The following is a 10,521-nucleotide window of genomic DNA, read 5'->3' on the forward strand; positions in this document are numbered from 1 at the left end:
TTCCCAGACCTTGCTCACATCCTCGCCAGCATATCCGTCCACATCTTTGATATCTTTCCTCCACCTTTTCCTCTTTGGTGACGGTAGCCAACCACTACCTTGTGCTCATTCGTTCTTTCTCCTTCTCAAGGTTGCGATCAGGGAGCCATGGCACACAACGTTGGAGCTCCAGCGTTAAATCAGATCTGGTTAGAGGCCGCGGTACTGCGCTTGGGGCAAAGCGCCTGAATTGGGCTTACAATGACGACCTCCTTGATCTCTCTCCTTGGCAGCAGCGCAATCATTGGCGTGGATGAAAGGACATTGACATGCTCTAGGTAAAGGATGTGGGGTAGGGCAACGATGGCTGTCGACGCTACTCCTGGATCCTGCTGCCAGGGAAAAGGATGAAGTTCTTTAGACAGAGATAATATAGAAGATATAATACATTGCAATCGACCCAAGCAATGATGCCAATATAATGGTTTATAAATAGGTATAGACTTTCGGTCCAAAGGATGTCATTGATCTTTTAGTTCGCACTTAAGTCAGACTGACACACGTGGAGCCTTTTAAGTATTACGAATATAATACTCCCTATATTTTTAAAAAATATAAGGTGTTTTAGTTTTATCCCAAGTCAAAGTCCCTAGATTTGACCGAGTATATGGAAAAATTATTACATAACATTGATCCGAGTATAGGAGATACACCTGATCCATAACATTAACAAATCTACAATTTTATTATACACCGGCTAAATTTTTAGCTATACGATAGTTTGGTTAAAGTTTATATAGTTTTATGAAATTTACTTAAGAAAATGAATTGAGGTACCTACTAAATATGTTTTTTTAGAATTATGTAATTTAGAAACTTACAGTATAAATACATGTTGACTATTTTTCATGGGAAATATGACAACACATTTAGAGCAAATCTGTTTTGTTAATATAATAAAAACTAGTCAGATTTCAGTTAAATTTGGTCCAAATTATTCCACCTCGGTTTGGTCAAACCAGCTGCCAACATTCAAATTATAATTTCAAAAAGTTCAATGGTTTTAGTCCAAAATCAATCAAATTTTCACGCATTTGGTACCCTACCACCAGGGAAACAAAATTCTCCCTCCAAGACATATTTCAATGTCTGGTGGCGCGGAGGAATACAAATTTCACATCTTCATTTAGGGCCTGTTCACTTTGGTGCCATTTTCAACCTTACCAAATTTTGGTAAAGTTGCCAAAAAAGTGGCTACATTTAGTTTGCTGCCAAATTTTGGTAACTATATAACAAATCCTGCCAAAATTTGCCAAAATTTGGTAAGGTTTTTTTGGCAGCAAAGTGAACAGTCCCTTAGATAAGTCACCGCCTGCTCCATACAATCCCCAGTCCCCACTCCACCATCCCTCCTCCCTGCCTATCTTCACTCTCCCCCTGCGACCGCCGCTAGATCTGGATGCGCCGACTTCGGCTCAGGCGACGGCCGACGGCGTTAGGCGCGTTGGCGGCTTGCTGGCTGGCGGGCTGAGGGTGTGAGGTAGGCGGCGTCGCGAATCGCGGGCGCGCACAGCGGCTGCGCCGTGCCCATGAGCGATGGACGGAAAGGCGCGGAGGAGCCTGCAACCAGGCGGGTGGCGGCCAGGCGAGCGGCCGACGCCCGTGAAGGCTGCGTCTGGGGCTCCACCAGGAATCGCCACCAATAGCCGGCTCTCACGCTTCAGATCCGAACGCCAGCTGACCAGCGCCACCCTCTGGAACTGGAGAATCCCAGTCACTGCTCGTGCGCACTGCTGGCCCGGCCTCTCGACGTCCTCCCTTCTGGCAGCCGCTGCTTGATTGCTTGGTAAGGGTACATGTTCAACCCGTGCTAATATGTGTATTTGCTTGTTGCCACAGTGGTCCACTCTAATGCTATTTGGTCGTAGTTTTCACCATACTCATTGTGTCTTTTTTAAAAACCTAATACTTGTTGGAAATATAGTCATTATTCGGCATATTTTAATCCAAGAAATTGAAACTATGATCATGGCATAAGCAGTGTAGGGTGATCTTAACATAACCAGTACCATACTATGCGCATCATGAATGTCAGAAACAGGAACATACCAGTAATGCGATAACATGCTAGAGGCATCATGTAGAACAGGAACAAGAACATAGCGCACACAGTATAGCGCTAACAATGGGAACAGGAGTAGCGCTAACAGCAGTAGAAGGAGAAGATTATACCCCGAGAATGGCCCTCCGCTGGATGGTGAGGCAGAATTGCCTCCGTTGTTGTAGTCGTTCACGGCACCTCCTCCTGGCGCACCAGCTCCGGATCCAGCTCCTGTCGGCGTCGGCGCAGCTCCTGTCGGCGGAGCCGCACCACCTCCGCCAATAGCGGCGGCAGCAACTCCAGACATGGCGATGAGCAGTCGTGCAGGAGGCACTCCCCAAAAACCTGATCACCCGCCTACCCGGTGCAGATCTCAGGCGAAGGTGTGGTTTCGGAGGCACTGCTTCTTCCAATCTCTCGTGCGCGCAAGAGATCAGAAGCGAGGAAGCGAGAGAGCGACTCAGGCACGGAGGAGGAGAAACTAACACCGGGAAAGAAGCGAAGAAAACGGATCAGACTCGCGGCCTCCTTATCTATCAGGAGAAAGAACGTGGACGCGCTGTTGCGGAGGGAATCGTGGGAACGTGGGTTAGTGGCTGCAAAAGGATAGCGACGTGACGTGACGCACGCCGCCAGCCAGCCACGCCACGCCACGCCTCGCCACGCCTCGCCCACGCCCACGCCCCGGCCCGGCCCGGCGCGCACGCGCGCGCGTGTGGCATTCTGACCCCCACCTCAACTGGTCAACAGGGAGCCTCTAATAACTCCCTATTTAGGTTGAGATATTTCTCGCTTAAATCCTGAGGTGGTATTATTATCCTTAACATTTATTATGGGCCTTTGAGATTTAATAGAATAAATTGGGCCTAGCCCAATTATTCTAACAATCCCCACCAAATTTCAAGGCTCATAAGAAATGTTCTCAATGTTGTGCCTGTTTGATATACCAGGGTTTTGGTGGAGACTGTTAAGTTGAACTTCCACCTAGGAAATGAGCTACATCAGACCACAACTTAACAATGGACTATGCCTTGAATTGTAAGTTTTGTGTGATCAGGTTTCACTTAGAACCTTGACTGGTACTGGTCTGCCGTTCGCATCCCCTCTGTTTGGAGCATATAAGTCAAACTCCAGGCCTTTCATGAGTATCTAGAGATTGCCCAAACCTCATAGACTGTGACTAGCAGTCGAACTCATATAGGTGTGTTCCTTCTGAGATGTTCTGCAGGTCAACATCTCTGCTTGGAAAAGCCACTCGGATCACATTAAGACATAAGCCATCCTACCATGCAGGAAAGAAGAGAAGCACATCATGGAAATGAGCCCTTTTCAAGGGTCTCTTCTCTCAGTCACACAATAGTTTGTTTCACCATCCAAATTCACGGGATCTCCGATCACAATGGACAGGTTTCCACTATTATGCAACCTTAGGTGGGTATCAAGCCCATTTCCCTCGATGCACTGTCTATCACATTACGTGGTAGCCCCTTTGTAAACTGATCTGCCAGATTTCTAGCCGTTTGGACATAGTCCAATGCTATCACTCCGGAGTTTTTCTGCTTTCTGACAGATTTCAGTCTTCTCTTGATGTGTCTAGATGACTTCATGTTGTCCTTTGAACTGTTCACTTTAATAATCACTGTTTGATTATCGCAGTTCATTAGGATAGCTGGCACTGGTTTTTCAACCACCGGCAAATCCATCAGGAGTTCACGAAGCCACTCGGCCTCAACTGTCGCAGTATCTAGTGCTGTAAGTTCTGCTTCCATTGTTGACCTCGTTAAGATGGTCTGCTTGCAAGACTTCCAGGAAACAGCGCCACCTCCAAGTGTGAACACAAATCCACTTGTGGCTTTTATCTCATCAGCATCAGATATCCAGTTTGAGTCACTATACCCTTATAGTACTTTTGGATACCCGGTATAGTGAATTCCATAGCTCATAGTGCCCTTTAGATAGCGCATTACTCTTTCCAGAGCCTGCCAATGATCATCTCCCGGATTTGAGACAAACCGGCTCAGCTTGCTTACAGCAAATGAGATGTCAGGCCTCGTTGCGCTAGCCAAGTACATCAATGAACCAATGATTTGAGAGTATCTCAGTTGATCCCTTGCTATTCTTCGGTTTTTCCTTAATAGCATGCTGGGATCATAAGGAGTAGGAGCTGGCTTGCAGTCACTATATCCAAAGCGACTCAAAACCTTGTCCACATAGTGGGATTGCACAAGTGTAATCCCATCCTCATCTCCTCTTTGTAGTTTGATGTTAAGAATAACATTAGCCTCTCCCAAATCCTTCATTTCAAAATTCTTAGACAGATAGTCTTTGACCTCCTCAATCACATTAAGGCTGGTCCCAAAGATCAGTATGTCATCGACATACAAGCACAAGATCACCCCTTCTCCCCCACCATAGCGATAGTATACACATTTGTCAGCTTCGTTCACAACAAAGCCTGCAGATGTAAGCGTGATGTCAAACTTCTCATGCCATTGCTTAGGTGCTTGCTTGAGGCCATACAAGGATTTCAATAGTTTACACACCATTCCCTCCCGACCTTCTAGTACATACCCGTCTGGTTGATCCATATAGATCTCCTCCAGCTCTCCGTTTAGGAAAGCTGTCTTAACGTCCATCTGATGGACGAGAAGACCATGAGAGGCTGCCAGAGCAAGTAGTACTCGAATCGTAGTCAAGCGAGCAACTGGTGAATATGTGTCGAAGAAATCCTCGCCTTCCTTTTGGGTATAACCCTTGGCCACAAGCCTTGCCTTGTACTTTTCGATTGTACCATCAGGCCTAAGCTTTTTCTTGAAAACCCATTTGCATCCTACGGGCTTGCACCCATATGGACGCTCAACGACTTCCCAAGTACCATTAGACATAATCGAGTCCATTTCACTGCGTACTGCTTCCTTCCAGTAGTCAGCGTCAGGAGATGAATATGCCTCTTCTATGGTTCTTGGGGTGTCATCCACGAGGTATACAATGTAGTCATCTCCAAAGGATTTTGCAACCCTTTGTCTCTTACTCTTGCGAGTATCTACAATGTTGTCCTCCTCAGGATTTTCCTCAGGCGTTTCATCATTGTGTTCTATCGGTGCAAAGTGCTCATGGGGCATGACAGTTTCTTTACTAGAAGTGCTAGGTGTATATTTCATAGGAAATTCATTATCAAAGAATGTAGCATCTCTAGACTCAAAAATTGTACCAGCATGCATGTCGGGTACTCCAGAGTTTACTATTAAGAATCTATAACCCACACTGTGGATAGCATAACCAAGAAACACACAATCAACAGTTTTTGGTCCAAGTTTCCGCTTTTTGACTATAGGTACATTTACCTTGGCCAAACAGCCCCATGTTCGTAGGTATGAGAGATTTAATTTCTTCCTTTCCCATTCCTCGAATGGTGTTACTTCCTTATGCTTCATTGGAATTTTATTCAGGACATGACACGCAGTCAAAACTGCCTCACCCCACCATTCCTTCGAAAGCCCCGCAGTGTCTAACATGGCATTCACCATCTCAGTTAGAGTACGGTTCTTTCTTTCGGCCACCCCATTTGATTGGGGTGAATAGGGAGGCGTCATCTCATGAATAATTCCAAACTATTCGCAAAAAGATGCAAACTCATTGGAAAAATACTCCCCACCTCTATCAGACCTCAACCGTTTGATTTTCCTTTCAAGTTGGTTTTCTACCTCAGCTTTATAGATTTTAAAGTAATGCAATGCCTCATCCTTTGTTTTCAATAGATACACATAGCAAAATCTAGTGCAATCATCTATCAGTGTCATGAAATATTTCTTTCCCCCTTTAGTCAACACGCCGTTCATTTCGCACAAATCGGAATGAACAAGTTCTAGAGGTGCCAAATTCCTCGCCTCAGATGCCTTGTGAGGCTTGCGAGGTTGTTTCGATTGAACACAAGTATGGCACTTGGAACCTTTGACCAAAGTGAATTTTGGAATTAAACTCATGTTAGCTAAGCGCGTCATACAACCGAAATTCACATGATAGAGTCGCGAATGCCACACATTAGACTCATCATTCTTGCTAATATGGTTCACAGCGTTATGATTATTACACATGTCATTCAAAGAAAAGCGGAACAAGCCTCCGCTGTCATAACCTTTTCCAACAAAAGTCCCATATTTAGATACGACACATTTATTGGACTCAAACACAAGTCTAAAACCTTCTCTACACAATAGAGAGCCGCTAACTAGATTCTTCTTTATTGAAGGGACATGCTGCACGTTCTTCAGCTGCACGGTCTTTCCCGAAGTAAACTTCAGATCGACCGTACCAACACCATTAACAGCCGCAAGCGACCCGTTTCCCATCAACAAGGAGGAACCTCTCCCGACCTGATAAGAAGAAAACAGAGAAATGTCAGCACATACATGAATATTAGCACCAGTATCCACCCACCAATCAGGTGAATGAAAAACAGAGAGAACTGTAGGTAATATTTTACCGTACCCCGATGTTCCTCCGCCCTCGCTAATGATCATGTTGGCAGACTTCCTGTCTTTGCGCTTAGGACAGTCCTTGGCCCAATGCCCAGACTTGCCACACACAAAGCAGTCTCCCTTTGCCTTTCCCTTGCCTTTCTTCTTAAAGTTGGTTGCAGCCTTGGGTTTGACATCAGGCTTGACTTTCTTGTTGTTGTGGGATGCATGAGGGTTCTTCTTCTGTACCATATTGGCACTAGAACCTCCCTCAACCTTTTTGCCCCGGACGTCCTTTGCCCTCGCCTTCTCCTCAACACCCAAAGAGCCAATGAGATCAGGAACACTGAACTCTTGTCTCTTGTGCTTTAGTTTGGCAATAATGCCACCCGCCACAAACTTGTCCGGCAACTCACGGTTGTTGTTCTCAAGTTCCTTAGCCAGCATCTGAATCTCATGAGCTTGTTCTACTACAGAACGGTCATCGACCATCTTGTAGTCATAGAACTGCTCCATGACATACAGCTCACTGCCGGCGTCAGAAACTCCGAACTTGGCCTCGAGTGCATCCCACATGTCCTTCCCAGAAGGCATGTGCATGTACACGTCCACTATGTTGTCAGCGAGTACACTGATCAATGCTCCACGGAACAGGCAATCCGAAGCCTCGAACTTAGCCTCTTCCTCAGGAGAAAGAGGTGGTTCACTTCGTTTGCCCCGTGAAACATAGAAGCACTGCATCGCTGTCAACCACAATAGTGCACGTGCTTTCCATCTCTTATAGTTTGAACCATCAAAAGCATGTGGTTTCAGTGCAGCAGCAAAGCCAACTACCGAAAATGACCTATCAGGTTTTTGGATTGTTGGAAATATAGTCATTATTCGGCATATTTTAATCCAAGAAATTGAAACTATGATCATGGCATAAGCAGTGTAGGGTGATCTTAACATAACCAGTAGCATACTATGCGCATCATGAATGTCAGAAACAGGAACATACCAGTAATGCGATAACATGCTAGAGGCATCATGTAGAACAGGAACAAGAACATAGCGCACACAGTATAGCGCTAACAATGGGAACAGGAGTAGCTCTAACAGCAGTAGAAGGAGAAGATTATACCCCGAGAATGGCCCTCCGCTGGATGGTGAGGCAGAATTGCCTCCGTTGTTGTAGTCGTTCACGGCACCTCCTCCTGGCGCACCAGCTCCGGATCCAGCTCCTGTCGGCGTCGGCGCAGCTCCTGTCGGCGGAGCCGCACCACCTCCGCCAATAGCGGCGGTAGCAACTCCAGACATGGCGATGAGCAGTCGTGCAGGAGGCACTCCCCAAAAACCTGATCACCCGCCTACCCGGTGCAGATCTCAGGCGAAGGTGTGGTTTCGGAGGCACTGCTTCTTCCAATCTCTCGTGCGCGCAAGAGATCAGAAGCGAGGAAGCGAGAGAGCGACTCAGGCACGGAGGAGGAGAAACTAACACCGGGAAAGAAGCGAAGAAAACGGATCAGACTCGCGGCCTCCTTATCTATCAGGAGAAAGAACGTGGACGCGCTGTTGCGGAGGGAATCGTGGGAACGTGGGTTAGTGGCTGCAAAAGGATAGCGACGTGACGCACGCCCGCCGCCAGCCACGCCTCGCCCTCGCCCACGGCCCGGCCCGGCCCGGCGCGCGCGCGCGCGTGTGGCATTGTGACCCCCACCTCAACTGGTCAACAGGGAGCCTCTAATAACTCCCTATTTAGGTTGAGATATTTCTCGCTTAAATCCTGAGGTGGTATTATTATCCTTAACATTTATTATGGGCCTTTGAGATTTAATAGAATAAATTGGGCCTAGCCCAATTATTCTAACAATACTACTGCCTGTAATATGAACTTGGTGACCAGTTCCTTCACCTTAATTACTGTGTATGCGGATTTGTGTCTGAAGGTTGCGGTGTGAGATTATTCTCTCAAGCTGCACTGCAAATTGATTTTCCTTCAATTTCTCTGCATGGTCAAAATTAACATTTGCAACATGGATTCATGGCCTATTGCTCAATTCTAATTCTTAGTAGTCTTGATTGGTGGTGGCTGGCTGCTATGGTCGTTCACATGATCATGTAATTTGTTAATCAGGATTAGTTTCATTGTTCCCTTCTCCGAACCCAGAATAAGCACTTCTTGTTCATATGCTAAATTTATTTTATTTTCTGGTTGTACAACCTTCTGATTATAATTATAACTTAAATTTTTCAGTCTTTTGCAGTGAACTATGATTTTGGTGTTGCGGCCTACTCAGTGCTCACCCATCACACTCATACCTGAGAAACTGGTGCTATGAAAATCTGCATATTGGACTGTTTATGCAATCATTTCAAAAGGTTCTTACTATCACTCTTTTTTTATTTCAAATATTTGATTCTTCAAAAAACTATCCTTCATAATTTGTACAGGAGGGGTAAAACGATAGCCTCAAAAATAGACTGTACTGCTAGATAAATGAAGAAAATTAGTACTGAACCATCTAAGTATGGTGTATTGATCACTTCAGAAAAGTGAAAATGTAGTTTGATCGTATGGAAACCTTGTCTCTGCTCTGCTAGTTAACTGAAGAAAATTAGTACTAAACCATGTAAGCTTGGAGTGTCGATCACTTCTGAAGAGTGAAAATATAGTTTGGTCCTACGGTAACCTTGTCTCTGCTCTTTTCTTGCTGCTATGCTGGATCTGATGTTACTTCTAGTGACTCACTTGACCTATCCTTGGTAAAATATGCAAATTTGTGAAGCACTTGTTAGATGATTCTTGTATTCCTTAATCTCTGATTATGAATACTATTGGGTGACTGCAAAAATTAATTGGTATGTCCAACTGCTCTCTTTAGCATGAATAGTATTGGGTGATTGCAAGAATTAATTTGACCTACACTGCTTTAGTTCAAGAAATGCATACCATAACTAAGTTTTTGTTTATACTCCGTTGTTAACATCCGAACATAGTATTGATGCATATTGCTTTTGTAATATCTATACAATATGGGAGTTTGATCTTAACTTTTTTTTTTTGTGAAATCAGCAGATCATTTATGTCCTGATGCCGCAGTCATCTCTACTTCACTAGTTGAGTTAAGCAATCGCTAATTGCTTGGAAAACTAGGAAGCACAATATAGCTGAAGGTCCAGACAGGGGTTTGACATCATGGCTTAGAGCAATAGTACCATGCCATTTTAGAGTGAAGTAGTATTCCCAGGATGCAAAAGAGATACATTGAAATTTGCCTAGTAAGTCCCTTTTTTTGGACTGCTTGCGATGCCGTTCATCTAAACTTATGTCTGGTTGAACGGCTTTTGGTTTCTAAGCCTGTACTTGTAGGAAGTAGTGTTCAATTCGATCTCAGTTGTAGCTGTTTATGATATTTGTATTGCTATTGTTTGATACCATATTGTTGTCAAATTGATTAATCGAATGAATATGTATGTCGATGCATTTGAATCCACTATGGTGTTTTTTATGTGACTGCCTGTGATGTGTAGTTTGGATGCTACTATAATTCTGATGTAGCTAATTAATTAGTATAAATGAAGCAGCGAAATAGTATTTAATTTGCCCCTGGAATTAGTCGGTAACCATGTGAAACTGTTCCAACCGTTACATTGCGGAGTGCCGCGCTTTAAGCTGCACCAGGTAACGAGGGAACACTTGCCGTGTGTCTCCCCGACACTATGCAATTCTGCCTTGCCCGTTCCGTCACCGTCTGCCGTTGCCCGTTGCTGTTCTGTCTGGTTGGACGGTGTTCTGAAAACGTTACCGAGTTTCTACTGCACTCTGTAAGTTTCCTGTTGTTACGGAGTGTATGCAGCCAATACACACCGCGAGGTTGCACGGTAAAACAAAATCTCTCCCGGGTGAAGTTTGCAGAGTGTGGCACTACGCAAACAGGTTAATGAGTGTTTTTTGAACGTTGCCGTGTGTTTTTGGCACTAGGGAGACACTCCCTCTCCAGT

General features: G+C 45.0%; 1 long non-coding RNA gene across 2 annotated transcripts; it reads left to right on the top strand.

The window, feature by feature from the left end:
* Positions 1 to 1,369: 1,369 nt before the first annotated feature.
* LOC9266549 (uncharacterized) lies at positions 1,370 to 10,013 on the top strand. 2 transcript variants are annotated; one of them, XR_010737817.1, is made up of 3 exons: positions 1,370 to 1,825; positions 8,774 to 8,898; positions 9,593 to 10,013. It is a non-coding gene; the product is annotated as an uncharacterized lncRNA (long non-coding RNA). The 2 variants fall into 2 exon arrangements; XR_001541167.3 differs by having other exon boundaries at positions 9,596 to 10,013.
* Positions 10,014 to 10,521: the final 508 nt, after the last annotated feature.

The sequence above is a fragment of the Oryza sativa genome, chromosome 11, assembly GCF_034140825.1.
Source record: "Oryza sativa Japonica Group chromosome 11, ASM3414082v1".
In the NCBI taxonomy this organism is placed as follows: Eukaryota; Viridiplantae; Streptophyta; class Magnoliopsida; order Poales; family Poaceae; genus Oryza; species Oryza sativa.